Source organism: Vipera ursinii, assembly GCF_947247035.1.
Source record: "Vipera ursinii genome assembly, chromosome: 1".
NCBI classification, from domain to species: Eukaryota; Metazoa; Chordata; class Lepidosauria; order Squamata; family Viperidae; genus Vipera; species Vipera ursinii.
The window spans coordinates 72,699,589-72,725,392 of record NC_139512.1 but is presented as its reverse complement, the minus strand read 5'-3'; positions in this window follow the sequence as shown (position 1 = coordinate 72,725,392).

Sequence of the window (25,804 nt, the reverse complement as noted above, 5' to 3'; positions counted from 1 at the left end):
CCTCCTTTCCTCAGCTATTTGCAAAGTTTCCTCAGACAGCCATTTTGCTTTCTTGCATTTCTTTTTCTTTGGGATGGTTTTGGTTGCTACCTGTTCTATGTTGTAAACCTCTGTCCATAGTTCTTCAGGCACTCTGTCTATCAGATCTAATTCCTTAAATCTATTTGTCATCTCTACTGTATAGTCAACAGGGATATGATTTAATTCATACCTGAGTGGCCTAGTGCTTTTCCCTACTTTCTTCAGTTTAAGTCTAAACTTTGCAATGAGAAGCTCATGGTCTGAGCCACAGTCAGCTCCTGGTCTTGATTTTACTGACTGTATAGAGTTTCTCCATCTTTGGCTGCAGAGCATATAGTGGCTGCAGAGCATATAGTCAATCTGATTTCTGTGTTGACCGTCTGATGATGTCCATGTGTACAGCCGTCTTGGGTTGTTGGAAAAGAGTGTTTGCTATGACCATCGTATTCTCTTGACAAAATTCTATCAGCCTGTGCCCTGCTTCATTTTGTACTCCAAGGCCAAACTTGCCTGTTATTCCAGTTATCTTTTGGCTTCCTACTTTAGCATTCCAATCCCCCATGATGATAAGGACATCATTTTTTGGTGTTAGTTCTATAAGGTGCTGTAGGGCTTCATAGAACCGGTCAATTTCATCCTCTTCTGCACTGGTGGTTGGGGCATAGACCTGGACTACTGTGATATTGAATGGTTTGCCTTGGATTCGAACTGACATCATTCTGTCATTTTGAGGATTGTATCCCAGTATTGCTTTTCCTACTCTTTTATTGACTATGAAGGCTACTCCATTTCTTCTGAGGGATTCTTGCCCGCAGTTGTATACCTGATGGTCATCTGAATTAAATTCACCCATTCCTGTCCATTTTAGTTCACTGATACCTAAGATGTCAATGTTCAGTCTTGTCATCTCTTGTTTGACCACGTCCAGCTTGCCTTGATTCATGGATCTTACATTCCAGGTTCCTATGGAGAAAAAATCTTTACAGCATCGGACTTTCCTTTCACCACCAGACATATCCACAGCTGAGCGTCCTTTCGGCTTTGGCCCAGTCGCTTCATTCTTTCTGGCGCTACTAGTACTAGCCCTCTGCTCTTCCCCAGTAGCATATTGGATGCCTTCTGACCTGAGGGGCTCATCTTCCAGCATTATATCGTTTTGCCTTTTGGTACTGTCCATAGGGTTTTCATGGAAAAGATGCTGGAGTGGGTTGCCATTTCCTTTTCCAGTGGATCATGTTTTGTCAGAACTTTCTGCTATGACCTGTCCATCTTGGGTGGCCCTGCACGGCATAGCTCATAGCTTCATTGAATTACGCAAGCCACGACAAGGCAGTAATCCATGAAGGGGTAAGTAGTGGCTAGCCACAATTTACTTATGGCTGATTTCATTCTTTGGTAAGCAAAAGCACTGGATGCACATACATAGCTTTTGCCTTATTTTCTTAGCCAGAAATTCATGGATATTAGTGGCTTGCAAGTGGAATTTGAAGAGCTGTGTCTCTAATGTAAAGCACCATTTATGCTAGTCAAGGCGTCTGTCATTATCAGGGACTTTTGCCGATCTGACCTGTTTTTATCCATCAGCTGAATTTCTTAAGGAGATCTAAATGAACAAGATAAAGAAAATCAAAGGACAGAAAGTTTAAAATACATCATGTTTCTCCTAGATTTCCCAGAACAAACTTTTTCAGCAGAAACTGATTTTAAATGATTAACTAATAAACAACACAATAGTAAACAACAATAGTGAATCATTGTGATTCAGCGTCAGCCTGTAATACCGGCAGCTGAGTCTGATGATTCTGAAGAGGAGGAGAAGGAGGGGTTTGGAGAGCCATTGGTGTCAGAAGGAGGCTCTGATGCACTGCAGGACTCTCAGCCTGGCCCCTCCCATCATGTTCCTCATCAGACTCAGCCGTGTGAGCATGAGGTATTGGATGTAAATGATTCACAGATGGATCTATTCAGGGATGCTAGGAGCAGGAGGCAATCCAGCAGAGTAGAACAGAGAAAGGCCATGAGGCAACTCGGTGAGAGGAGAAGAAGGCAATGAGAAGCCACGCATTGGGACTGCTGATAAAAGGAGAAGGTGTGGGAGGTGCTGGTTGCTGAAGGCAACCGTTTGAAGATCTTCTGCTAGAGTCCTGGTCTGTTATTCTTGTTTAACTCTTGTTTGAACTTTTGGTTTAACTCTTGTTTGAACTTTTGATTTCTTTGTAAATAAATTTGATTGGGTTTTTCCAGCCTGTTGACTATAAAAAGGGGTTGTCCCTGACATTCAAACAGGGCCAGTCATAGGCTGGAACAGAACAATCATCACTTATTGTTCTGCACCAAAAAATTAAATATACCTTTTAATCAGGCTGATTCACACCTACATGTTCATGATTTTAGTCTACAAAAATTCACTAGCAATGTATTTTTTGTTCATAACCAGATCATTCAGGATATGACTGGGGTTGTTATAGCTTTCACCATAAATCTACATGTTCTCGGCTTTCAGTCAGAAATTATAGATAACTGTCATTTTAATTTGAAAAGTCAAAAATACCTACAGATATCCACTTTTACTTATCTTCACAACAAAAAGCTGCTATTACTGAAAGATTAAAAAAACAGCCTTATAACATACTGACTGAATAACAGAAGCCAGGTATTTAGATAGTGAGGCTTTTGATGCCATTGACTGTGCTATTCTTCTGAACTGGCTTCAGGAGTTGGGAGTGGGAGGCACTGTGATAAGGTAGCTCTTGTCCTTCTTCCACAGTCAGTTCCAGTCAGTGTTAATAAGACAGGAGAGGCCAAACCCTAGGCCCTTGAACTGTGGGGTACCCAGGGTTCAAAATTTCACCACTCCTTTAAAATATCTATATGAAGCTGCTAGGGGAGGTCATCCATCAGTATGGGGTTTGGTATTATCAGTATACTGATGGTACCAATTCTATATATTTACCCTAGGTAACTAAGTGATGTGGTGGTGATCCTAGCCTGGTGCCTGGAGGCTATAAGGGTCTGGATGGGAAGGAACTGGCTTTGATTCAACCTTGGCAACACAGAGTGGCTATGGGTTTTAGTAAGTAGATTACTCCACAATAACTTAAAAGTGAAGGTTAAGTTACTCTGTTGCATGGAAAATTAATTAGATATGACTTTAGGGACTCTCTCTCCTATGCAGAACTTGCAGATACAGAAAGCGACAATGGTACCAAAGTGCAGAGGTATCTGTGGAATCCAAAACGTTTGCAAAATGACAAAAGTAATGTCTCACCATTGTGATGGAAACTGTTTTTGTAGATGTGTGTGATGTTGCAGACAGAATTTGCATCATGATGGTACAACATTGCTTTTGCTATTTCCTCCCTCTTGAGCGCCTCTATAGACACCTCTAATGCAGTTAAGGAGACTTGGCTCTAGAATGCCAGATGGTGCTGAACTCTAGCAAAAATGAGGTTTTCCACTAGGAAAAATTAGGTTATAATAACAGGCTGCAATTTTATCTTATTTATATATGAATCAGCCCCATAAATGATCAACAGAACTTAAGGCATGAAGAAGATTATGCTGACAATCTGATGGCTGGATAGGTAAAACTACATCTTGTTTCATATCTGACATTACTCACCCTAATCTTCAACTTTATAGTGAGAAGACTGTATGGTGTTTCTTCACAGGCCATTCTTTGAGGAACAAAGGCAAGATAACGTCTTTGTCTTCATGAAGTTTCTAAAAAGGTTTTGTGTGTGTGTGTGTGTGTGTGTGTGTGTTTGTGTGTGTGTACATGTATTTTCAACCATAGATTTTACAAAAATTGATATAAAACTACAACAATCCATTTGTTCATTACATGATCACTAATATTAACGGCACTATCTGCAACATCTGCTTTCATATATTCCTTGCAGCCATTGCAATCAATGCAACTGGTTTTGTTACATGTTCAGATTGTATCACATTTATTTGTATCATATTTTTTTCCTTCTAAGCTAGTTGGGTCAACAAAGGCAGGATGAATCTAGTTCTAGCTTTCTGATACAATTTGCAATATAATAAGTAATGGATCAGATTTTCTGCCTGTGAATTATTACAAATGCATAAACAATGTGTAATTGCTATTCCTTTATATCTTCCATCCAAATACACTGTTGACATTGTTTGAAAACTAGGCTCTAGGATAGCTTGTCTCAGGAAATGGAATGTAAAAAACTATAAATAATATGGCATGCCTTAGCCATCTTTTAAAAATGAATAATACTTGGCTTAGACTTACATATCTGATATTTATCTTGTCTAAGATCTTTTAAAAATAAGTAGTCCCTCAATAGAGTGTGACAATTTACGTTGTTCAACAGTTCTTAATCTAGTGGAAATTATAAGAATAGTTTTGGATACAAATTCACCCATCTATTGCTGCTAAACTGTACATGAAGGCATTGCTTTGCCAAACAAATGGTGGCATGAGGACTAGTTTCCTATATTATTGTTTAAAAAGTAAAGGTAAAGGTTCCCCCGCACATGCGTGCTAATCGTTTCCGACTCTAGGGGCCGGTGCTCATCTCCGTTTCAAAGCCGAAGAGCCAGCGCTTGTCCGAGGACGTCTCCGTGGTCACGTGGCCAGCATGACTAGACGCCAAAGGCGCACGGAACGCTGTTACCTTCCCACTGTAGTGGTCCCTATTTTTCTACTTGCATTTTTACGTGCTTTCGAACTGCTAGGTTGGCAGAAGCTGGGACGAGTAACAGGCACTCACTCTGCTACGCGGCACTCGGGATTCGACCCGCCAAACTGCCGACCTTCTGATCGCCAAGCTCAGCGTCCTAACCCACTGAGGGCCCTATGTGTCGACTATGAGATCATTGATTCATTCATTGATTCATTCATTCAAATTTGAAACTGCCTTTCTCTCTCACAGAAGGAACCTGGGCAGTGTACAAATAAAATATTAAACATTTCCCTAGAAAGTCTTGAGCACAGTGTATACTAACTTCCTCCAGCTATATCCCAACCTACCAAAAGCATAACTGTAAAAGACAGACTAGAAATAAAAGCTAAAATAAGAAAAAAAAATGTAAGAGAACACCTGTTTGATCTTGATGAATACAAATTACCGGGACCTGACGGATTACATCCCAGAGTCCCGAAGGAGCTGGCAGATATCATCTCAGAACCACTATACCATATCTTTAAAAAATCCTGGAACACCAGGGAACTACAAGAGGACTGGAAAAGAGCTGATGTGTTTCCCATCTTCAAAAAAGGGGAGGAAAAAAACAGTCCCAGAAAATTACAGATCAATCAGCCTAACATCAATACCCGGGAAGATACTGGAAAAGATAATCAAAAAACAGATCTGTGAATATCTAGAAATGAGTAAAGTAATAACTAAAAGTCAGCACAGGTTTGTTAAAAACAGATCATGCCAAACCAATCCTATTTCATTCTTTGACAAAGAGACTAAATTAGTACACCAGTGAAATGCTGTGGACAAAATATACTAAGACTATACTAAGATTGACCTCTCCTTAGTTTTCAGCCTCAGTATCTGAATTTCATCTGTATCAAACTTTCCACTATTAATTTTTTCTGTTCACATATCAAGATACTGCATACTGCAATTAGGCTCATTAAGCCCCCTTTGCAGTCCCAACCTTTCAGTCCACTTGGCCTGTTTATAAAAACAAATATAGTCAAGTAACGCCATCACATTATTTCCCATCCACCAAGTTTCTTGGAGAAAAAATAAATCATAAACTTGTGGAAAATGAAAAAAAATCCCAACTAGACATTTACCTACTCAACCAGCAATGTTCCCGGATACACGTTTAATGTTTTCATATTACTTTTTCTTAACTCTGGTGATTAAATTCATTTTTTATTTGGATCTAAGGACTATTTAGTCTATTTTCCCTGCAAAGTTTTGTTGCAATATGACATATCTATTAGCCTCCAGTCCTTTCTACTCTCGAATAATTTGAGCCATCCCTCAGCCATTTCACATGTTCTATTAAATTTAAAATTCTCTGAGTATTTTTTTATTGAAAAGTTTTATAAAAATTACAATATTATCCCCCCCAACCCACCCTTGACCCCCCCTCCCCCCACTTCCCAGAGCTGATTACAGGGTTACAGATATATAATAATCATAATCTAGCTAACATTAACCAACTATATAAATAACCAAATACATAATACGCTTTAACTCCCTATGACATAAATACAAGCAAACTAAAAATATCCAAATTATTAAACAATACTAATACTAAATATAATAATAATATCATATAATTAAAACTAATAATAATAATAATAATAATAATAATAATAATAATAATAATAATAATAATAATAGAAAATAAACTATAACAATCCAAAATTTACTCATAAGCTAAATGGAACTTTTTAGTCCCATATTTATTCTGGATATAATCTATCCATCTTCTCCAAACCGAAATGTACCTTTCTTATGAATGATCCTTCAAATAAGCAGAAATCTTAGGCATTTCTGCTAAGTTTGACACTTTAAGCGTCCATTCTTCTATGGAAGGTAAGCAATCCTTCTTCCAATATTGCCCTACCAATAACCTTGCAGTTGTTATCAAATTCAACATTAAATTAATTTCTTTAGTATCACAATCTGTAATAACACCCAATAAAAATAACTGTGGAGTGAACTTTATCTTTCTCTTAAAAATCTTTTGAATGTTCCACCAAATTTTAATCCAAAAAGCTTTTATATTTCTACAAGTCCACCATATATGAAAATAAGTAGCATCCAAGCTACCATATCTCCAGCATTTAGACTGTAAATTAGGATACATACAAGATAACTTTTTAGGGTCCAAATGCCATCTATAAAACATTTTATAAAAATTTTCTCTTAAATTTGGGGCCTGAGTAAATTTTACATTTCTAACCCACATTACCTCCCATATATCCAATGGGATAGATTCTTGAATATTTTGGGCCAACTTTACCATACAATCTTTAACTAATTCCGTTTCCAAGTCCAGATGATCATTTCGAACTTCTTATGTTCTTATCAGTCAGTCATAGCCTTTATCTGAGATTCGAACCTGGGCTGATTATATATTAGGCAGTGGTTTTAACTTCCTGAGCCACAGGTTCTCTCTGAGTATTTTCAACTGGTACAGAATGCAGCCGCACGAGTTGTGTTGGGGGTCTCCCGATACTCCCATGTAACACCTCTACTCTGCGAGCTGCATTGGCTTCCAGTTGCCCTCCGGGTGAGATTCAAGGTGCTGGTGATGACCTATAAAGCCCTAAATGGCATGGGTCCGGATTAATTACGGGAGCACCTGCTGCCGGCATCAACTTCCCTTCGTCCAATGCACTCCCACAGAGAGGGCCTCCTAAGGGTGCCGTCGTTCAGAGAGTGTCGGCTGGCGGCCCCCAGGGGGACGGCGTTCTCTGTGGGCACGCCAGACCTTTGGAATCATTTACCGATTGAGCTCCGGACGGCTCCTGACCTTCGCTCCTTCTGCCATGACTTGAAAACTCACCTATTTGAACAAGCCGGCCTGGTCTGATGGGTTTGGGGTATTTTAATTTTAATTGTAATTTTAATTAATTTTATTGCAATTGGGCTTTTCTATTTAATTCTTATCTTAACTTTTGTATATTGTATTTTTATGCATTTTATTGCCCTGTACACCGCCCTGAGTCCTTCGGGAGAAGGGCGGTATAGAAATTAAATTAATAATAATAATAAATAATAATAATGACAATTATTTTTAACCCCAGGGATATTTGGTGTAAACTTGTATGTTGCATCCTGGGTTTCACTGAAGAAACTTGAATTAGATTCTGATTCTAGTTGCTTTGTTCTTGCCCCTCTGCAGTAGTCTTATAGTCCTGAACTATTCGTAGTCTTATCCATCTCAGCTGGCAATAGATTTCGTGATCCTCTGTGAATCACTGGCTGTTCCAAATTATATCTATTTGTGTAGACATAATGACCTTCATAGTCACTAACAGTGTTAAAGTTAGCAAGCCTAATCTTAATGATTCATTAGAATTACCAGTTGTTAATCCTGGAGTTGGGAGGTCGTTTTCCTCACCTCCTAGCGTAGTCCAGTTCCTCTCTATGGGAGTGTCATTTGTTGTCAATATGTAAGATGGTAGATCCATGAGGGCCAATTCTTTGACTGGGGTTATTCTAGTTTCAATTGGCTCTGTTGTAAATATACAGTGGGGCCTTAATGACCAGTCATGAAATGGCTTCACAATAGGACCTTCATTTGGGTCAGTTGAGCCATTGTCTAAAGGAAAGTTAGGTATTGGAGGGAAACAAAAATCTGTGATTTTGGTTGGCTTCCCCCCCTTCTTTATAGTCTTCTGCTACTCCAGTCTTTGGTTCAAATCCTTGTTGATGATAATTGCCTCTTGTGAGGGCCATTCTGAATATTTAAAGAAAGATATAATATAATAATATAATATATTCTCAATCCTTCTTCCATCTTCCTGCAGTAAATGCTTTCAGCAGTACTAATGGCTGCTTGTATTATGATTGGGAGAGCTAAAATAAGATTTTGCAAGATCAGACGTTCAGAATTTTACTGTTAGTTTGCATTCTTTGTTATCAGCATACCACAATTCTGCAATCCCTTAGCTTTTCATAGTCAAGCCACAGCTGATAGTACTGTAATGCTGAGTGTTTCAATTAATAAATCCTACCCAATGTTTATGGTATAAAATTTAAAATTATCAGATGGTGCTCACAGAAAGCCTCATACATCATCATCTCATTTGAAGTCCTTGTAAATGGTTGGATTGTTTCTAGAAAGAAAACTAAAATACAAAGAAGTAGCACCTGATGATCATTCTAGAAAATATATTATAGCATAGGTTTTTATGGTCTGAAGTCAACTTAGGTATGTAAATTCCTAGAAGAGAAGTATAAGTTGTTTTGAGATGCTTAAATGAATTTAAAAATGTAATATATACAGTTGTTTGTTTTTCATTTCTTGTAATTTCCCTGTAATAGAGGGTTGTTGTTTTTTTAAAAAAAACTGTTTTTTTTTTAAAAACTTAAATATTATTCTCTATTTTCTGCAATATTTGTTTGTATTATAAGATAATCAGCTAGTATTGTTTAATCATTTTATAGTTACAATTATCTCTATCCCTTCATGGCGTTCTTCCCTACCAACTCTTGCTTCAGATTCCCAAAACCCCCTTAGTGTCAAAGTCCTGTACTGATTTCCACTCACCTCTTTCCCCATTGGCTGAGGTACTATGAGGTTACACTCTTTCCGACTGCCTCCTACATATTTCCTGCTACATACTAAATCAAACGTCCCATGTACATTAAAATTAAGAGATAATTTATGCAAGGTGTGTCAGTTAATATTAATTAACTAATTGCACATGCCTGAGTTCTGCCCCCCCTTTTATGACTTCTTAGAAAAATAGGTTCTTTCCTGTTTTGCTAGTTATCTTCTCTTACAGATGTTTTATAGCTTGTCTTCTTCCTTTCCTACTCTAAGACCCAGCTAATGTTTGCCTACGTGTTTCTCTTACATCCTTTCTTTGTGCTCTCCTTTCTTCTCCACTCAGTAAATTTCCACTGCAGCAAATTCCATTTTAAATTTCTCTTTCAGTATTAAATTTTTGAAGACCTTTCATTTACTTCTATCATGGCTCAGATATCATAGTCAGCCCTCCAAAGAAGCACAGGAAACTGACATCAACATTATACTTCTTTCTTGACTGTTTTCTGCCAAATTGAAAGAATAAATTGGAAATTACATGGCTGAAGCAACAGGGAATTTGATTTTCCCATAAAATTTATTTTCATGAATTTCCATTCAACTTATCTATATGCATTATCAGTGCATGGTGAGATTCGAGAGTTTTCTCATGTGGATACCTGTTGTTAGCAACCCCACACCCCATGATTTCTTATGATCTATGCATCTTGAATGTCCTGCAAATGTGAAGAGCTCCACTCAAACATGTGCAGGACTGATTATTACCTACGTTATTTTCCTAGCTTTTATTTTTCAGATTGGATAAACCAGGCGATCTCTGTCTCTCCTCCATAGCCTTTAAATTCCATTTTGTTCCTAGTTTGTTCTCTTTTTCCCTCTCTCAACATGATATTTTAGCACTTCTTTTTTTTTCTAAATCTGACCTTTTTCACAGTTCCATTATGGCAGTACAAGCTCCCATTCAAGGCTGGGAGATGGATAGAGATAGGAAATACGGGTGATGAATGAATTAAGATAAACAGTTCCTTTTTGATTCTTTTATCATATATTTTGGAGAACTCTCTTCTGGAGCCTCTTTAGACCACACTGAAGCAAGCAGGGAAAAAAGGATGGCAAGTGTTAAGGCCTGGGGAGCTGCTGAGAATTAGGAAGACATTACTGAGCTAGATGGACTATAATATAAGGCAGCTTCCTATATACCAGCATTTGGGCTGCTGATAACACAACAGTATTAAAACCTTATTATTTTTCTTTTAATCCTCTTTTTCAAGGACATAGGGTGGCAATTTTCCAACAATGCAATATTAGTTATAAAGACCAGAATATTACCATTCCCTTCTTATGAATTTATTTTCAGAATAGTGTAGTGGTTTAGGAAGAAACTATGTGTAGATGCTTAAATTTTCATGATAGCTAATATAAAACAAGATCAATTGATACATCTAAGTGTAATGTGCTACTGCCCTCTGCAGGAAAATATACATAATTATATGCTTATTTGAATTGCACTCTAAACCTATGCAGCTGGCAAAATAGTGAGTCTTGGGCAAAACTATCCTGTTAGTTTAAATGTTCGTTGGATGGCTTCCCTAACCTTTGTAGAAGCATTGAAGAATCATAAAATTGTAGAAATTATTATTTCTTTTATTATATAATTATCCTTAATGAAATAGTTCAACTGGCTATAAAAGAGACATCGGCACTTCTGCCTAATCCGATTCAGTAAACTACAGGATATATAGGATTGTCCTCATGTCTTAAAACTTGGTCTGCGAGATATATGTGTCCAGTTTTCATAATTTTACAGTTTTAATTAACAAAAGAACAGAAACTGTGCTCTATCAATCAATATATTTGTTCAATAGCACACATGGAGAATATGGTTTCAGTAAATTCTGTCTAAACTAGGCAAAGCTTTCAATATATACACCAATTCACATGATCAAATCAACATATGTGTTGAGGATCTAGAACAGAGGCCCCCAACCTTTTGGGCACCAGGGACCAGTTCCATGGAGAAAGGTTTCTCTGTGGACCAGAGGGGGTGGGGTTTTGCATGCTGCCTGCATCCCGCAGATGGGGCTTCGCTTCTTTGCCCAGCCTGGTTTCAGTCCACAGACCAAGGGTTGGGGACCTCTAATCTAGATGGTGTAATAAATATTTCTAAATGCACAAAGCCCGATTAGTGGTTTTCCTTGGCAGGATCTGCTATAATGAGTTTCATTCCCAAACCAATATTTTCATCCCATATAAAATAACACAACTTCTAAAAAATAAAATGTGCTTAAGAAACAGAACTTCACAATGAGGTTGTTCCTGTTTGTTACCATTTGTTCCTGTTTGTTACTAAACAAACCTGTGTAGTGTTGATATCCCACCCTTCAGTCAACAAGCAAGGCTCGAACATACACACACCTCAAGCAGCTTCTCGATACTAGAGGTCTAAGGGAGCAGCACAGCTCCTTGAGGAAAACAAGCTCTGCAACTTGGCAACATGGATCTTCACAGCACAAAGAATTCACTGGGAAGATGGCAAAACCCAGTCTGGAGCCACAAACGGCAAGGCAAGGCAAGAAATTGTTGGCAACAGCAAGGATTCTTAAATTTTGGAAAGTGTTGCTGAAAAGTACACTTGTTCCTGACAAAAGCCCCTCCCCACAGCATCTCCCTAAAAATCCTGTTCCCCAGGTGAGCCTTGTGAAGAGGGGCAGGGCGCCTGCCTCCCAAGTAGTCAGGTCACCCTGCGCTAATTCCACCTCCTCTCCATTCTCCATGCTCGAGGATCAGGCGGAGGAGGCAGTTGCTTGTCTCCAGAGCTACTTTGCTCCTCTGCTCACCCTTTCCATGTCCTCCCCCTTCACTCGGTTATCCTGAGCCCTCGTTTCCTCCCTGCCTACTCTTCTGAAGGCTGAGTGATCTGGAACTTGCCTCGTCCTCCTCCCCAGATCTTTCCTCCTGGGTTCTTGGGATTGTGCCATTCCCCTCCGTCGGTCCCGGGGTCCATCTCCTCAGCCCCAGGTTCTGACAGGGCCATGACAGCACTGAACAAAGTGATTTATGACCGTTGTTCACATTTACAACCATCGCAGCATCCCCATAGTCACATGATCAAAATTCAGATGCTTGGCAAACTGATTCATATCTATGACGGCTGCAGGGTCATGTGATCACCTTTTGTCACCTTCTGACAAGAAAAGTCAATGGGAAAGAGAGATAGCAGTAGCACTCAAGACTTAACAAAATAAACTTAACAATCACGTCACTAACTTAACAAATGCAGTGATTCACTTAACATCTGTGGCAAGAAATGTTGTAAAATGGGACAAAACTCACTTAGCAACAAATTTTGGGCTCAGTTGTGGTCGTAGGTTGAGGACTACCTGTACTTGTTCTGGCATTTAATAGGATTTAGTAATTTTCCAGTATATAGAGTCCTGTATGGTTTGGAACCCGAGGAAGATGCTGAAAGAAGCAGAACTTGAATTTCCTTCCAAGCCTCACTTTACCACCACCTGCCACGAAAACATCCACTTGTAGGAAGGCAGAGGGATGTCAAAAGCTGAAGGAGAAGAATGATTTCTAAGATTCAGGGAGAAGCACCTTCAGTAAGAAGATCACCTCTTGATCATAGTAGGAAGCAGTTTCATTAAATTTTAGGAGAATCATCTTCTCCCTCAGCTCCCCATTCCCTATTCCTAAAAGATCCTTTTCAAGATGTTTGTTTAATTTTACACTGGAATAGTTATCAGTCTCAAGAAAAAATTCTCATCTTTAATGATTCCCAACTCTAGAGAATAGCCAGACAGCAGGCTGTGGCTGTCAGTTTTCTATTTATGTTAATCATTATTTATAGTTGCTGAAATGTAGTAATAAAATAACCACTATTGATTTTTCCCTCCCAAAGGAGTATCTACCAGCTGAGAAAAATCAAAGGCAGGAAGGGGAATTGGTGTTGAAATGTTGGGGGCGTAGAGAAGGTGGCCATTTGCCTTCTGACAAATTGATATTTGGCTACAATGGTTCAGCAATTGTATTTTGGGAGGATTAAACAAGGGAATCAGATCCAGGCTGCACAAATGCATACAATAACTAAATGGCAGTAAAACAAGTCATTTCCCCCCCACCCACACATTGATTTTCTTTGAATACCCCCAGCTGCCCTCAGAAAAACTCTTGATTGAAAAGATCATTAAATTGCTGTAGTTTTTGTTAATAATCTCTAGCAAGTTTCAAACAAGTAAAAAAAGCAAAATAAAATAAAGGTAAAGTTTGCCTTCAAGCTAAACCCCACTTAGAGTGACTATACAAGGTAGGGTTGTTTGGTAGCAGAACAAAAATGGTAATTTTCTGAGTATGCAAAACTGTCTCTTTCATTCTTTCTATTTCAATGGCATTTATTCACTTCATGCCTTTTAAAAAATTATAATTGTCAGTTCAAATGGCTGAACTTTCCATCCTATTATGTAACTCATTCCTCCCATTTCTGCACACACAATGGAGTCATTTGTTGTATATTTGATTTTTTTCTTTTTAAAACGTTGGTTTTAAGATAAGAAGCAAATTAACAATTAAACTGGTTAATAGGCAACAAGAGGATTTCATTTGTACCTCTCTGCCTTCAATAGAAGGACTGTCAAATTCATATAATAAAATCAATAAAACCAACATTAAAATAATCAGGACTGTATCCTTATGAGGCTGTCTTGATTATGAAGGAGATAAGAAATGGAGGACAGAGATACAGTATAGGTGTGGAAAGGTCAAGGCAAAGCCGGAGATGCTTTGAAGCAGATTAGTCATTGTGCGGTCTAGGACAGAGCTGCTTATGATGTGGTATGTTTCTGCATTCCAGAGGCTCCTCAATACCTTTCTTCCACAGGCTATGGGATAAATGTTGGACAGGTGATGTCAAACACATCATATATCACAGAAAACAAAAATCAACTCCAGCTGCTCTGGTTATGGATGTCTTCAGATTAAATCAGAACAGAGAAGAAAGAATGAGAACTACTTGGATGTCAGCCAATTAAATGAACTAAAGAACACTCTTGATTTAGGGGACTGGCATTATCTTGGGGTGGTGGTGACCTGTATGCCTATAAAGCAGAGCTCCCTAGTAGCAAAAGTCAAGCATTTCACTCCTATTCCTTCCTACACTTGCTTTTCTTTTGTGTCTCAATTGCCTTAGCAACTGAGCAGAAACCCTAACCCTCCCTTCCTGTTCAGAAGTAAGTCCACATGAGGATTAGCGGGACATACTTTAAAAGGATGTAGACTTGTTACCTTCAAACTGAGCTCAGATTAATTGTATTCTATCTAACTGCATTTGCATCTTGGTTAACCGTGGTTATGCCATTAATCTGAGGACCCAGATTGTTGGGGGCAATTAAGCTGACTTTGTAATAATGCCACTTGGGGGGGGGGGCGAAAGCCCTAATAAGCAGGCATATACATAGAATGAAGGCTGCTGCTAAGCACATTTGATTTGTGCTTAGATTGTAAGCCGCCCTGAGTCTTCGGAGAAGGGCGGGGGATATAAATGGGATTAAAATAAATAAAATAAATAAATAATCCAATTTTGTAGGATTACATGACATAATGAAACACATTAACCACATCACTGGAGTTGCACAACACACTAGCCTAGTTTTATGTAGTTTTAAGATGTTTGACTAGGACCAGAGAGACTGAAGTTCAAGTCCTCCCTCGCCCATGGAAGTTTACTGGATGAGTTTGGATCAGCCACGTTCTCTCAGCCCAAATTACCTTTGTGGTAGGAAACAATTGGAGGAAATTCTCCATATACAGTATATTAACTTGAGTTTTCATGTAGTTTGGCACCCAAGATGTGTAATGCTTTAAATACGCTGGTTCTAATACAATGTTTTGATCAGATAGATGAAAAGACAAAGTTTCTGCTCTATGAAGACTTATGGTTAAGCAAATAAATACTTTGTCTTTGAACCTCCTGGTATCAACTTTTGCCTCGTTTAGCTGCGTTCGCATATAAGGGGAATAACTTGAAGCAGAATATGGGAGATGATGTACAACTAGTGACATCAATGGGTAAACATTCCTAACCAATATCTAATTACGCATCACCCAGATTCCACTGGAACTAAAAATAAATTACTGAATTGGGGAAAGCATAAGTCTGGATGTCTACATAACCTGGGTTCTTATAAGCCAGACATGTCAAACACAAGGCCCGGGGGCCAGATCCGGCCCGCGAAGTGGTTTCATGTGGCCCGCGAAGCCATCCTGGAAACAGTGAGGGAACGGCCCCCACTGCCTTGGCCCTGGCCCAGAGACCCTCCTCCTGCCAGAGACCATCAGATCTGTCCCACTCCTGCCCAGGCCCCCATAGGCACCCTTGATGCGAACGATGTAGAGCTGGCCACGCCCACCCAGTAGGTCATAAGCACTCTAGCCACGCCCACCCAGTAGGCCACGCCCACCCTGGCCATACCCACCCTGCCCCCTGAGGGCAACCACAATGCTGATGTGGCCCTCAATGAAATTGACTTTGACACCCCTGTTATAAGCTGTTTGTAAGTTTACACTAAAGAATACCAAAAATTGCCCAAACCTAAGCAATTGTTTCAAAATTGGAGAAAATGTTTACGAATCATCTGTTCCTTTTCAATCCAAGCCTCATTCATATTCATTTTGTTTGAGAGTATTGGCTAAACTGCTGTGTACTAGAAATAAATTTTCTTTTTTGAAAACAAAAAACATAATTAAAATAAAAAAGAAATTAAGATTTGGGAGGGTTTTGTAACATAGCATTGCTTGTATCATGTCAAAATACATTCTTTCATGAGTGTGATAAAGGTGAGTGTAACAGATATCCTTTGTTTTCAACAGCCCATTTGTTGAGTGTCTGCTCTGATGTTTCAGTGCACCAGTACAATTTCTCCAAGAAATAGCTATTAAGAGCCCTGTACAAATGCAGAATGAACAAAAGCATGCCTCCAGTGTTATAAGTCACCAACAGATGGCAGTACTGATGCACTACTAGAAGATCTGACATGTTCTTTAGCATCTATCACTTCAGCTGGCTGGACGTTGCTGTGAGAAAAAGTTGTATTGCTATTGAGTATTAGTTATGTGCTTTAAACAGCATACATGATTGAATTTTGACCTTTAAAAGGAGCCGTGTAATGGATGTTCACCTCCTAATGTGTTGATGTATTACACGGCCCAAAAATGTAAAGGAGGTGAACTGGGAAGAGTTGATATGTGTGATCAAGAGTGAACACATTTGACAGTAACCAACAAATGAGAAAGATTGATGACCTACAATCAGCAGATTACTCAAAGGGAAATTGTTAAGATTGGCATTTCACAGAGTCACAGGATCTGGGTCATATTACTGATGTTTTTCAATATCAGATGTATGCAAGATGTGTTCTTCTCATGCCGAGGGCAGAGATGAAAGCTTCCAAAGTTGAAATTACCAGCAAGCACACAGTATGAAGGTTAAGAATTTATTCACATCATGACAGCCAATAAAATATGGTGCTCATGATTATGAGTCAAAGAGTCAGTTCATGGAATATTATCACAAAGGCTCACCTGCAGAAAAAACTTCAAAACTCCATGTTTCAGAGAGAAATTTTTAGTTACATACGTTTTGGGGGTGCAAATGACCTGGATTTCCTTCTACCTGGCACCACTGTCAACTGAGTGCAACACTCAAAACTTTAAAAAAATGATTAAACATTGTTTGGGAACAGGGGAAGAAAAATCTGCTCCAACAAAACAATATTAGGCCTCTCATTTAACAAGCTGCCAAGAGAGAATTGCAGTTAGATTGCAACATTTTACCTCATCTGACATCTGTCTCTTTTTTTTCTCAAGGCAAGAAACATATCTAGTACTGTTGTTTTCTGGTTTCCCCACAAGAATAACCTTGTAAAGGTTGGGCTGAGAGAAAAGACTGACTCAAAGTCATCCAGCTGACTTTCATGACTAATCCAGAATTCATATCCTTCTACAGAACCTTTGTAATATAAACATTATATATCAGGCTATGGTTAGGTGTGTTTAGTGATCTGCAAAGGATCAGTGATGTTGATGAGTGTGATTATATCCTTATTATATTATTCTGATTTATTCTTTTTCTACTGTATTAGATGCTCCTTAGTATATGAAGTGAGGCAGCATACCAACTCTTGTAAATAAATACTCAAACATGGAAATAAATAACTGGTGAGGAACTCCGTGATCTCAAGACACAAAAGGGGCCAGACCTTTGATCAAATTAAGTTGTAGTTTGGCCAAGTAGCAATGCCACAGGAACTTGGTTAGATGAAAAAATGGACATTCATTTCATAACTGATGAGACATGATCACAAATCTGAGATGTAAATGAAACAGTTCCTTTCTCCTCTACGCTCACAAAAAGCTTCAGAAATATATATAGGTAGTTGACTTACAACCATTTGTTTACTTTAAAGTTACAATGATACTAAAAAAGTTACTTATAATTGGTCCTCACACTTGACCTTTGATTTCAACTCAAAGTAGCAAAATATGGTTTCAAATGTTTGTTGTATGAATGGAATTAAAGTCTCAATTTTTAAAGTTTCTTAGCATCCTGACATCTTAGCAATGGAATGATTCAAAGGACACACCCGTTTCTTGAAGGAAATGTTATTTTTGTTAATTTCCTCTTTCATCTTCCAGTGCCTTGTTTGCATTACTTACCTCACAAATATTGGGGCCTATGAGGAAGATAATGCTGTAACTTAGGGGCTTTTCCTTCCCCCCACTTCCAACGACTCTAATAAAAAATGGAAACCTGTTTTGTTTTCAATAACAAAGTGATGTTTGAAACAGCAAAGTAAAATAAGTGCTAACTGAATGCAAACAATTATATTTAAGAAATAATGCCTTTCCATTTTAAGATATAAAAGATTACTAGTTTGCTAAGAAGTCAACTCTTATACTCCAAAATGCCCAAGGGAGAATGGACAGCTAATTTATAATTTCCTCCCACATCTTTGCAACAGAATATCAGCAATGATGCTGAGATATGAGCAGAGAAGCTAATATTGCAATCCATTCTTTTCTTCTGTACAAAGAGAGAAATGCATATAGTTACCACCAAAAAAAAAAAAGCAAAACTGAAATGCAGGAGTTACATAAGCTACAAAATGGATGTAAACATTCAAGATATTTCCTACTTATTGAAATATTGGCATGTAAACACAACGCAACAGACATTGCTCTGCGCTATTTACCATATGCCTATAAAGCAATCATGGCATTTGGAACAAATTTCACCTCTTCAACAATTCACAAGAAGGTTAGATTTTGTTCTTAACTGTTGTTGCTGCGAATCAACATACAGCTTGCAATCTATAAGTTATTTATTCAAAGTTACAAAATGTAATTAGAAAGTTATGAACGGCTGCTTCCCAGCTAATAAATTAAGAGAATTAATAAATCAATTAATAAATTAAGAGAAAAATTTGTTTTCATCCTTGCTGGTATTATTGCTCAATTTATTTAGTGTGACAAGATAAATACTTTGTAGGTGTACTTATCCAGTCATGTTGTCAGAACATTATTTCTAAGAAGTGAATTATAGAACTGAAAGAATGATAGCTGTCCTCCTCCCATTCATATAGAAGTTCTCCTGAATTCCCTACTGCTTACTAAGGGAAATGTTATGCAATATTAAGCAGTTCATATTTATCCTCTGCCATTGCTGGATGCCTCTCTTACATACCAAAAGTATAATTCTAAGTAATTTGAAATCCTACCCTAATTAAGTCTAATTTAACAATATCTTTCATATGCAGAATGCTAATCCCTTCCTGCTCAATGGATGGATGCAAATGAAGGTTATGCAGTATTTAAAGTATGGATCAATATTTATGGACTGCTAACATTTTCCAAAACTGAACAGCCCCAGTGACATATTTAGAGTCTGCAAACTCAGCCTGCAGACTACTTAAATAAGGAATTATTTCAAATTAAGGGTCTGAAAACTAAATCCAAAGGCAGTCTGTTTTGTAGAAAGAGCATTTCTCTTGAAATCTCTGGCCAATATTCAGTCAAACAAGTGCCACATGATGTATTTCTTCACAGAAAAGGTTTCGTATTGTGAAAACTGTAACCATATATTTCAGAAACTGATGCATGAGGCACAAATTTGAGAACTGGAACAGAATCTAGGAAATAGAACATGTCTATCATAGTTTAGTTTTACTGTCTTTGATTATGCTACATAGATCCCCCTTCAGGCATGATGGATGTGTGAAAATGACCTACTTCAAGAGATTTGTGAATCCTGTAAAAAGTCTGGAATTATCAGAGGTGCCTTATCATAAATTTTGCTAAGCACTGCTTCCTTCGTGCTTACCAGAGCAGATGAAGAAAGGACTATTACCCTTAATAAGCAGGACTACTCCAAGATCAGTGACAAGTAATGACCATCATGAATATCAACAGTCTGTCCTTTCAGGTGGGTCAGGTGCTACAGATGCCAGAAGGACTATGAGAAGTCATATTTTATTATTGCAGGCTTATAAGAGCAGGATTCTGAAAGCCTGCCTGTTTTCCTCTGCCCCAATTATAGCATATAAAAAAGAGGCAGTTATTTCAAGTCTCTCATTCCCCCACCATTCCCAGGGCTGAGATATTGTTTACTCTCTTTTTTATTTGCTAAAGGATCTTGCATTTCTTTTCCAACACTGCCTCTGCCTTTTTGAATCTGGTAACGCTTGTCAAGCATAACAATTTTTACTACAAGGTGTAAGTTTTAATGAACTGCAGGTTACCTTATTAGATGCTGTTCACAAAAGGTTGTGTCTTATGATTAAATGTTAGTCTTAAAAAGTGCTCTGGAACGCTTTCTGATGATTAACTACTAGTAATTACCGTACATAGTAGCTCTCCTCCTATTTCCCCCCCCCCCCGCCCATTCAATTGTGTCCAATTCTCTGAGGCTGTCTGGACAAGTTCCTGCAGTTTTCTTGACAAGATTTTTCAGAAGTGTTTCTTTCCTAGGGCTCAGAGAAAGTGACTGGCCTAATGTCACCCAAGCTGGCTTTGTGTCTAATTTGGGACTAGAACCAGGGCTTTTTTTCCTCATAGAACGCTCAGAACGGAGTTCCGGCACCTTTTTTGGATGGAACCTTGTAGGGTAGGCAAGGCAGGTTGTATGACATGTGTGAGTTCCGGCACCTTTTTCTTTTACAAAAAAAGCACTGACTAGAACTCATGGTCTCCTGGATTCTAGCCTGATGCCTCAACCACCAGTGGCGTAGCGTGGGTTGTCAGCACCCGGGGCAAGGCAAGTAATTTGCGCCCCCTAACCCGTGGATTTTAGCACTCGAGTCTCTTCCACTAGATTAGTTAAAGAAACCCTTACCCCCTAAGCACATGTATTGTTTGTTATGAAAATACTGATGTAATTAAAGTAAAATGCATCTAATGCGCCCCCCCCAGATGTTGCGCCCGGTGCGGCCGGCCCCCCCTGCACCCCCCACACTACGCCACTGTCAACCACTACAACCAACTGGCTTTCATTTCATATACTATGCTCAGACAAACCTCTCTTGACATCTGCCAAGTCCCTTACCCTACCTATCTCTTTTAAAGTAACTTAGAAAAAAAGTGGGCAAGGGAAGGAAAGAACAAGTGAAATCCTGCATAGCTAAGTGTTAAGCTTTAGGATTACTTTATTTGCATGGATGCTTCTGAGCATGATGGTTCTCTAAGCCTTAGGAAATAAAAGGACAAGAGTCTATAGGTGACTGCTTCATTTAGTATACCTTCTACTAGACAAAAATAAGATTGTAAATTGGGCTACACATAGCAGCATCCTGTAAGGTTAGAAAGGTAATAGGGGGCAACTTGAATTTGTTTTCTGGTAAATGGATATTTTCTGATGCCACACCCATACACAAATTTCAGTATGTTGTTGACATTTGAAATTAACCCTCTCCCCACCCAGCAATTGTCTCTATTCTGGATGGCATTTCTTTTGTCTATAGTTTGCGCCAAGAGATGATGAAAATATTATAGCAAATGTTAGAAGTTCAGCAAATAGTGCCATTTATTGATAATTTTTCAAATGATAATCATTCAGAAGTTACAAGAAAATGTCAGTTGATATTTGGACATCCAAATTATGTTCAACATAATATCAACATTGACTGGTTAATATTACTTCCTAGAACACTGGGAATATATAGATAGACCTCCTTTAACAATCGATTCATTTAGTGATCATTTGCAGGTACGACAGTGATTAAAAAGTAACTTTGAGACCAGTCCTCACATTTACAATCTTTTACAAGCGTTTAAAGCAAAGAAAAGTGGAAGATCGTTTGCACAGTTGTAGCCACCAATTCACTTAATGATTTAAGTCAGGGGTGGGGAACATGGCCCTCTTGTGGACTTCAACTCCCAGAATCCATGCTGGCTCAGGAATTCTGGTAGTTGAAGTCCACAAGTCATAAAGTGGCCATAAAGTTCCCCACCTCTGGATTAAGCTATTGGTCCTGGTTGTGGGCATTAAACAAGGATTACCTGTATAGCGATTTTCTATCTATGCTTGGCTGTCTAATAGGACTAGGATGTCTGCTTAAGATGGCAATATGAAAGATGAGTCATGCAATAGCTCCTCTGAAAATACATTTCATTTCTATTTAGTTATTATTCTGACTAACAGAATTCAGTTTAAGTCTCAAATTTGCACATTGGGACATTGTAGTAAAATGTATATTTTAGTTCTTTAACATTTTATTTTCAGTAACAAAAGCTAGGACAAGTAGAGCATAGTGTTTCAATCCTACAAATATATATATATAATCATAGACAGTTTCTATTCTTGTATCCCTATAGAAATTGATTATGGCATATTTTAATAATTCTTTTCCCCTTGGGCCTAAATTATTTTCTATAAATCACTGGCATTATTGTGCTTCTTGCTAGTCCTCAAATAATTTTGTGCAGCAAGTCAAACAGGATTTTCATCCAAATAAATATTCCTTCCTCTTTGCTTTTTTTTGGCGACGGGGTGGTTGGGCAGGTAGGTAATTTTACAATGATCACAAACTACATAGAACAAAATGGACATACTAAATTTTAGAATATGATTACTTATGTCTGGATAATAGATGCAGTTTGCTCCATAAATTTGTACATGCAAATTATGAATTTTACATTTTACAGATTTCACATCGCAAGCAACTTCTGAAATCTGCTCAACTATCCATTAAATAATAGATACAATGGGAAAGTGTCTTCTTTCTAGGAACCTTAAATGTTCAGAAAATCTTGTCAAAATGAGAAGCAGCTACTGGCAGGGAACTAATGTTGCAATTGTCTTGAAATTATTGTCTGTCATTCCATCACAATTTCTTCTTATTAAGTACAACCTCCTAAACAGCATGACTGGATACACTGAAACCTGATTCCATTGCCTTTCAAGAGGGAGAATAAAAGGTCAACAAAGCCTTGAGTAAAACATATTTTGTGCAAGTTTCATAAGATAAAAAGTTATTTAAATTATTTGAATGCCATTGAGAATGCCCCTGCTTGCAGATTTGTCTTTTTAAAAGTGAGTCATATAGACTTTTCAGAGACCCTTAAGAAGAATGTACAAAGCTCGAGTCCTTAGTTCAACTTCCCTGCATAACTGAGGGGCAACTATTTCCAATAGTAACTGTTCAGTAATGATCTTTTATATCTCTGAAATGGTGCTGTTCTAGAGAGTAGTCGGGGACCATGACAATTGTTAGTTTTGAAGGTCCTATCTTCAACTGAAAATTATCTGAAAAGAAATGTGAGGAGGGGCAAAACGTTCCACAAAAATTCTTGAATGTCCTTCAGTCTTCAGCCCCTCAGAACACAAGTTACTGTATTCACTCAAAAACAAAAGAATCATATAAAAATAGGACAAAGAATTGTCATATGTTTCTGTGGGCTAATGGCTCCTTAAGTAACACCAGCTGCCTGCAATTAGTGCAGGTTCGCATCCCACCAGGCTCAAGGTTGACTCAGCCTTCCATCCTTCCGAGGTAGGTAAAATGAGGACCCAGATTGTTGGGGGCAATTAAGCTGACTTTGTAATAATGCCGCTTGCGGGTGTGTGTGAAAGCCCTAATAAGCAGGCATATACATAGAATGAAGGCTACTGCTAAGCTTGTAAGCCGCCCTGAGTCTTCGGAGAAGGGCGGGATATAAATGGAATTAAAATAAAATAAAAAAATAAATAAAAAGGAAGATGATTCTGATTTGTGATAGTTCCCCCACACCACCACCCAATTTATCTGCCTCAATTATTGTATTATAAGGTAATATAATATCACCCTCCTATTATAAAAGTAATTGGGGAGGGGAAGAAAAAATATATTCTTCCTTCTTGGTAAAACTATTTTTTAACCACAACCTTCTATACTATCTTGGAATAATTTCCACTAGACACACCAAGATTTTACTGCAAATTAAAAATGTAGATGTTGCATAATTTGAAAATGTGTCATCCTGACTATGCTTGCTTTAAAGAAACATGTCAGGTGACCTTTTTTAGAAACATATGACAATTCTTTGTCCTATTTTTAAATGATTGTTTTTAAGATTCATATTCTCAAAATACAGAAATAGACTTCCACAATTTAGACACTTAGATGTTCAGAAAGGAAAGCTCAGATGGTCCTGCTACAGTGGTATTTTATCCATAACATTTGTTCCTTTGGAAGGCAACAAGCTAACAGGTGCCAACAGATGAGCCTGCTCTACTAGTGCTGAAAGGTATTTTGTGAAGAGGAGATTCATATTTCCCCATATTTCAACTAGAGGCTCATACACTCCTAACCAGAATTACAGGTCATAAAAGCCTCACCTATTTCTCTTTGTGAATAATATATGTATTTAGACAAAGGCCTTTTGGGCTATCAATCAAAAGGAGCTGTATAACTATTTCATTTATTTCTCAATTTTTCTCAGAAAAGAAAAATTATAAAAAAATATATAAAAGAAACAGTGGGGAAAGGATTTCACATGGAAGAAACATTATCACAGGGACCTTTTGAAAAGTCCCTTGAATCAGGTCAGTTATACAAAAAGAGAAGCTAAAGTTCTCTTCAGTGCAAATACCCAGCCTGATTCATAGAACTCCTTCTGACAGGATGCCATACACAAGAGAAACAAAAGCAGGAAGACATTTGAGTATCATGAAAATTAGGTATACCATGAATGGCTTAATAAGCTGCAGAAATGTAGGGGGAAATACTTTACTGATTTTTTATTATTTCAGCAAATAGATTAAATGTTATTCAAAAAGTTTAACTTTTATAGCACAGCAAGTAGGGTCAAAAGGCCATTTTTTTCAGAGTAAAAATTTTCATTCATAGATTTTTAATCTTTCTTGGTGTTTACCTTAAACATGTATTTCATAAGGGCTGTAGAAATTTTTAAAAATAAATTATTGGAACAAAATTGGCTGCGGGAGAACAATCTCATTTACAAAACAGAACTTTCTTTGATATTTTTCCTCAGGCTTAAATCCATGTGTACCCCTGTGATTAGGGTATAAACTTTCTAGATTGGTTTGTAGGACCAATTCTTAAATCAAATAAGGAATTAATCTGAGAAACAGTTTCATTACTATGTTAAATGAAGTAAATTAAATTTTGAAAGAGTATATTTGTTTATAGGAGCGATGGGTACTCTGAAACCCAGATTCACACCTTTTTTGTGTCCCGTTTCCAGGCACGAATCGGCCAAAACCAAACATCTCACACTAGAACATTATAACCAGCATTCAAAAATTATTCAAAACAGTTCAGGACTTGACAAGGTTATATGGCACCAACGCAGCAATTTTTATTTCAATGTTAAAATACTCTCCCGGGAATAAATTACTTTGAGTACAATCCACCCATTAGTCACACAAATGGAACAGAAGTGCAAAAGCAGCCAAATTTCTCTTTGGCCTTTATTTGAAGTCAAAAGCACTTCTAAAATAAATGTATCCCACAATGTCACCCATCCTCTCTATGCTTTAGGGAAGGACTAGAACCAAGGTTTTCCCTGCTTCTGCAGCACACTGGTTCTTTCTCCCATACACACAAAGATATACGTAACAACCAGTGGACATCATCCACTTTGGTGGACCCAGCAAAGGGTCAGCCCAGGGATTGAGTAAGCCTTTCCAAGTAGACCAGACAGGAAATGTGGTCAGATAAACTAATTTTACTTTATTTTAAAACTACATTAACAGAATCTTGCAAGTCTGAAGGTACAATTTTTCTGCTGTCTCCCTTGCCGCTTGAGAAACCAGGGAGGGTCACACCAACTTTCCACACCAGCTTTCCAGCTACAGGCTATGCTGTTTCTTATCTATTCCCTAGGCAGCATCTCTTCACCTGCCTCCTAAGGTCTTTCCCACATATCATTACAGATTGATGCTGAACCTCTTTGCTGCCAGCCTGAAAATCTGCCATTCTAGGTGGCCTTGGGGCTCCCCTTGGCCGAGGGGACTTGTATTTAGCCTACGCAATCCCTGCTGCATAGAAGCCACAGGGGGCTG